Genomic DNA, 7,500 nt, shown 5'->3' with positions numbered 1-7,500 from the left:
TGTTGTATGTGTGTGTATGTGGGGGGGTTATGTGGTGTGTGTGTGCGTGTGTTTTTGTGTGTGTTTTTTATGTATTATTGTATTATTGTATATATGTAATATAATATTTATATTTTGTGGTGTGTGATACAGTATATATAAAACCCAAAATAAAAATTTTAAATTTATTATTGAAAATAACAATGATAAGATAAAAAATGCTAACGTAATGACTTTTATAACGATTACCAATTTAATCATTGAAAACGTTACCTTTTTTTTTTTTGCATTCCTTTTATTGTCATTGTCTTATTATAAAATGAAATGTTTTGTAAAAACAATTTTCTTTGGGAAATAACAAGAAAGAAAAATACAGGTGCTCATGGTGTAGGGGTTATCACATCTGCTACACCCCGAAGCCCCAGGTTCGACCCCTGGTGACAAGTTTTTTTAAACTGAAAAAAAAGTAGCTTAATCCATTTTATCTATGATCTTATGAAGTACTCTAAAATTTTCTTAGAGAATCGACCCTGTCGGAAATCTTGATACTCGTTATTTGTCCTTAAATATTTTTTAAAATAAAAAAGCTTCATTCCTTGGAACGTAAAAGATAAAAAGACGACAGATAATCTTCTGCAGTTTTCCTAAAGCCAAAAAGGGAAATTCAGAGAATGAAAAAAATCGATTCGTAGAAAAACCTGGGGACATTCCCTTGAAAAAGTTAAATAGTCAACTTCTGTAGTTGACGTATGGAAAAAAAATAAAGGGGCTGCAGTAAAGCCTCCAACACCGCTTTCCCCCGCCCACAAAAACAGGCTAATAGTGTAGAGCAGTTGACTCATTTCCACTCACTTCCAAAAGGGGATACAAGACAACTCAACAATGGGAAAATGATAAAATTTTTAATATAGCATACCCTGTGCTGCTATTGACCCCCCCGATTTTTGAAATAACGAGTAAATGAGAAATGCCCTTGTAAAAGGTAAGGCAACCCCCCCTGGCGAAGATGGCTTATTTACAGCGCCCTTTTCGCAGTACCGGGGAAACCCACCTTTACACTGATAGACTCTCCAAGGAATCCCCCAAAGCCCCTGGATTAAAAGCTTAATCTTTCCCTATACCAAAAACCCAATACTGACAAATACAAGCCATTTCTTGACTTTGTCTTGCAAAGGCTTGAGAGAAAAATTTAACGACTTATTATCGCAAAAATGCTAATTTACCCCCCAGACTGTAGGGTTTTTTCCCCCTTTCGTAGCAGTCAGCCCCGTTTTGCAGAGTTGTAAAAAATTAAACCAAAAAATGTTCTATCGAATCGGGGCAAAATTTCTTTTCAAGGCATACCTGAAAACCGTCAAAAATAGGTGTGTCCCCCGAGATTTTTTTGATGCGAAAAGCGGGTAACATAAAGTCCACACATGGAGCTACACTTTTTACGGTAAAAAATCTGTGCTCACCAGGGCTCAAACCCTGGCCCTTCTGTGTGTTAAAACAGAGTGTAACCGCTCACCGAGCACATCATGCTGTTTTTATGCATAAATACACATTTTTTTTTGGTAGTGTGTCTGAGTATATATATAATATATATATATATATATATATATATATATAAATCCCACACAAACGACACACACACATACGCCAACCCACACCCCACACACACACCACACACACACCAACCCCACAACAACCCCACACACAACACACACACACATATATATATATTAATATATTATTGTTATTATATATAATATATAAATAATTAATTATATATAATTATATAAAATATTATAATATTATATGTGTGTGTGTTGGGGTGTGTGTGTGTGTGTTTTTTGGGGTGTGTGTGTGTGTGTGTGGTGTGTGTTGTTGTGTGGTGTAGAGGTATGTATGTAATATATAAATTATATATATATTATATTTTTAATATAATAATATTATATATTATATATTATTTAGTATGTTTCCGTGTTTTTGTGTGTGTGTTTTATGTGTGGTGTGTATATACAAAAATATATATATATATATAGGTCATACGTACATACATACATACATATTATATATTGTGTGTGTGTGGTGTGTGTGTGTGTGTGTGTGTGTGGTGTTGTGTCTGTGTCTGTGTGTGTGCTTGTGGGTGCATATATATAATATATATATATATATATATATATTTATTATATTTATCACATATGTATGTATGTATACACACCACACCCCCACACACACACACACACACACACACCCCCACACAATAATATAATATATATTATAATATATATATATGATATATATTATATATTATATAATATATATATATTTTCATTATATACATTATATATATATATTTTAAAATATATATATATAAAATATATATTATATATATATAAACCCCAAAATACAAAAAAAAGTTTTATTGAAACGTTTTTATAGCAAAAATAAAATAAAAATGGGCCACAAAATTATAACAATGAAAAAAAAAATGATAATGAAAAATAATGCTAACAGTAATGACGTTTTAATAACGTTTTACCATCGATAATCTTTGTAACAGTTCCCTTTTATTATACTGTGCTCATGGTGGGGGGTTATCCATCTGTCTAACACACAGAAGGCCCCGGGTTCGAGCCCGGGTTTAGCACAGATTTTTAACCGTCAAAATGTACCTTAATCCAATTTATTATTTTTTTTTAGGACCTCCAGCATTCTTAAAATCCAAAAAGTATACGCGCAAAATCCACATTTTAAAAACATATAAAAGAACCCCTCCCTCCCTTTTGCTTTTAAAATCGGTTTTCTCAGATAAAAATCCCTGATTCTCCTCTCTGGTGAATTTCCCTTAAAATGTATATGGAGTGCATCTTATACCTGTGAGAATCCATCATTATATAATATTTTAATAAATAATATATATATATATAACACACATATATATTATATTATATATATTAATTATATAATATTATATTATATATAATATATAATATTTAATTGTGGGGATGATTTAAAATTATTTATAAATGTGTGTTGTGTATTGTGTGTAGTGCGTGTGTGTATTGGGGTTTGTGTGTTGCGGTGGGGTTTTTGTGTTTTTTTTTTTATGTATGTTAGTTATAATTGTATATTGTATAAAATTATGTATTATCTGTGTGTGTGTGTATACAGTAAAAATAAAAACCCCATAATACAAATTTTAAATTATTATTGAAAATAACAATGAAAATGATAAAAATGCTAACAGTAATACTTAAAAACGATTCCCATCACTTAACATTGTAACATTTTACCTTTATTTTTTTTGATTACCTTAATTGTCATTGTCATTACTTATGAAAGAATATGTTGTTGTGAAACAATTTCTTTGGGAAATAACAAGAAAGAAGAATCAGGTGCCATGGTGTAGTGGTTATCAATTTTCCCTAACCAAAAGGCCAGGTTGGGCCCCCTGGTGGCACGATTTTTAACTGCCAAAAGTAGCTTAATCCTTTTTAAAATCTATGATTTTATGATACATCATATTTTATGAAATCTGACCTGTGGAAATCTTGATACTCGTTAGTTGCCCTTAAATTTCGTTAAAATAACAAAGCTTCTTTCCTCTTGGAACGTAAAGAAAATAAACGACAATAATTTCTGCAGTTTCCTAAAGCAAAAAGGGAAATTCAGAGAAAAAAAAATCAGATTCGTAGTAAACATGAGGAAAATTTTCTTGCAAATATCAATAGTCAAACTTTTTAGTTGATTTGGAAAAAAAATAAATGCTAAAGGGTAAAGCTCCAAAAACCCGCAGTTCCACCTCCACAAAACAGGCTAATAGCTGATAAGCAGTTGAACTCACTTCCACTCACTTCCAAAAGGGGATACAAGACCAACTCAACAATGGGAAATAGATAAGATTTTAAATGATACCTGTGTGTTTTTGACCCTCCGATTTTCTAAAATAACCGAGGGGGAAAATAGTAATGCCCTTGTGAAAGGTAAGGAAACCCCCCCCGGCAAGGGGCATTACTACAGCGTCCTTCGCATACCGGGGAACCCCCTTTCACCTGTATAACCTCACAAGGAACCCCAAAGCCCGGGATTAAAAGTTTAATCTTTTTTCCTGTACCAAAACCCAATACTGACAATACAAGCCCTTTTCCTTTGACATCTTGCGGCAAATGCTTGAGAGAATTTTTTTGACGACTTATATATCGCAAAAATGTAGTTACCCCCCAGACTGTAGGATTTCCCCCCAGACGTGCAGCACCCCTTTTTTGCAAGTATGTAAAAAATTTAAACCAAAATGTATCACGAATCGATCGGCTCAAGTTCTCTTCAGAGCATAGCCTGTAACCTCTAAATGAGGTTTTGGGTCCCCCAGCTTTTTTGTGGAAAAAAGTGGTAAATAAAGCCCAAAAACACATGGAGCTACATTTTTTTACGGTGAAAATTGGCCCCCGGGCTCGAACCGGGACCTTCTGTTGTTGACGATTGATAACCGCTAAAACCATGAGCACATCAGGGTTTTTTTAGTATTTTTAAAACCCATATATTTTTTTTTATGTGTGTCTGAGTATATATATATATATATAAAATATATATATATATAAAATATATATATATATATAAAATTATCAATACACACCACACATAGACACCCCCCAACACACACACACACACACACACACAACACACACACACACCCCACACACATTATATATATTATATATTATATATTTTAAAATATTATATATATATATATATATATATATATATATATATATATTATATATAATTATATAATATATAATATATTTTATATATATATTATATATATTATATATATATAATATATAATATATATGTGTGTGTGTGTGTGTGTGTGTGTGTGTGTTGTTGTGTGTGTGGTGTGCGTTGTGGTGTGTGGGGTGTGGTGTGTATGTATGTAGTCTGTAATATATATACTATATATACTACATACATACAAAATAATATATATATATATTATAATAATATATAATATATATAATATATATTATATATTTATGTATGTGTCCGTGTTTTGTGTGTTTTGTTTTTTGTTGTTGGTATATACCTAATATATATATATATATAGGTACATACGTACATAATACATACATATAAATAATATTGTGTGTGTGTGTGGTGTGTGTCTGTGTGTGTGCTTGGTGTGTGCAGTTTATTATAATATATTAATATAAAATACATATTATATATATATATATATATTATATATATATATATATGTATACACATATGTATGTATGTTATACAAACACACACACACACACCCCACACACACACACCAACACACCCACACACACAATATATATTATATACCTATATATAATAATTATATATATATTTTATAATAGATATATATAATATATATATATATATTTTATATATTTTATAATAAACCCAAATACAAAACAGATTTTTTGAAATCGAATCCACTGGAGGAAAGGAAGGAGGGACATAAACAGAGAGAGGAGAGGAACGCGATCACGGCGCGGATTGTCTTTCCTTCCGTTAACGTCCAGGGCCCGCAGATGGTGGAATCTCTAATAAAGCTGCTGCCTAATTTCAACTTAACAGCAGCTTTTCTCTGCCGATTGTCTCCTCGTTCCGACATCCTCCGCTCCTCCTTATGCCGGCCACCCTGCCATAGACCGCCGTTCTCCGACCTGACCTGACCCCCCTTCGCTTACTTTTCGTCTGTCCCTACTTCCCCTCTCATAAAAAAAAAAAGTTTTGTATTGTATATTTTTCTACCATAGTATCAACAGGGAAGAGTTTTTAAAATTTCATACACCACACAACCGTGTGTTGTGGATAGCTATATATATAATATATATATATATATATATATATATATATATGATGTATGTTATATATATATTATATTATATATATATATATATATTTTATATATATATATATATATAATATATATATTGTGGTTGTGTGTTGTGTGCGTGTGTGTGTGTGTGTGTGTGTTGTGTGTGTGTGTGTGGTGTAATTGGGGGTGTGTGTATGTGTGGTTGTGTGTATGTGTGTGTGTCATTTGTTTGTATGTAAAACTTGTAACCGTCCATGACTGTGGGGACTTATAAAAATTTATCAATTTTAGGGTCTGGTTATAAGAGATATGATTATATGTAGAAAAGGGATACAAAATAACATGTGTGTCATGGTGTAGTGGTATCACATCTGTCTAACACGCAAAAGGGTCCCAGGCTCGGGGCCCTGGTGAGCACGAACTTTGACTATGAAAAGTTACTTATAACATGTATCTGTATTTATTTGAGATTCCGGCATTTTGCTGTTGAAGTACTACAGTTTAGAATGATGCTATTTAAACATTAATCCCATCGAGGAGATAAAGAAATATATTCTAGATATACTTTCAGAAGACCGAGGTTAATTGATAATCTCGACTGAAAAGTCAGGCATTTATCCACAGACAATCTTCATAAGGATAACTTGAATGTTGACTATCTAAGAACTTTAACATTCCACCATTATTTTTAAAGTTTATAGGAATACCCTATCCCCTACGCAATACAGATATTTCACCCTCGAAATTCTTTGATGAGAGAAAGAATGAAGATGGATAAAATAAGATGAAGCCTTAGTAAATAATAATGGAAAATAAATAATTATTAAGAAGCAGTTTACGGTGCTAGTACTATACCTTTAAAACGAGCGTCTGTCCAGTAACTTTGTCTTACGAACGTGTGGTGTTTAAAGTTCTATGGCTAAATCTGTATAACGGTCGAATGGTTCGTGTGGAGAGTATACCACTACATATAGCACATTTGTGACATAAACCTTGATAACTACTTTACAAAAAAAAAAATAATTAATAATAAAAGTAATTAATAAATAATATTAAAAAATAATAAAACGCGTGTCGTCTGATTATCTTTACGTACCACAAAGATAAGCTTTGATATCTTAAACGAAATATTTAAGGACAACATAACATTATCATTACAGGATCAATCTAAACAGGATATAAATGTTATTCATATTAACTAGGATAATTTTACCTAGATATAGAATGATATATTATATTGATGAAATCGATTTAAAGACAAAAAATGGAAGCGTTCCGCAATAATGATATCTGGCTGAACATTCACGACATATCACTATGATTACAAGTACTTATATGTCTTTAAAAATGATTGGTCGGTACACTTTTTTGATTGCAATGTGCCTAAATCATCGATAAATGGATTAAAATCTGTCACACCAGGGCTCAACCTGGCGACTTCTGTGTGTAGAAAAGATTGATAAACCCTACCCCAGACACCTGTATTCTTCATTGAAATATTTTTTCCTAAAGAAATACTTTTTAAGCTTTCACAGATTCTTATCATTCATACAGAATATAGTGATAAATGCCATAATGAATAATAATAAAGACAACCTGTTCCCAGTGTTTGTGTGGTAAATCGTTGTTATGTCATTCTGTAGATTATTAATTATCATTATCATTCTTCTTTTCTATTG

This window comes from Penaeus monodon, chromosome 10, assembly GCF_015228065.2.
Source record: "Penaeus monodon isolate SGIC_2016 chromosome 10, NSTDA_Pmon_1, whole genome shotgun sequence".
Lineage (NCBI taxonomy): Eukaryota > Metazoa > Arthropoda > Malacostraca > Decapoda > Penaeidae > Penaeus > Penaeus monodon.
Note: the sequence above shows the minus strand (reverse complement) of the source record.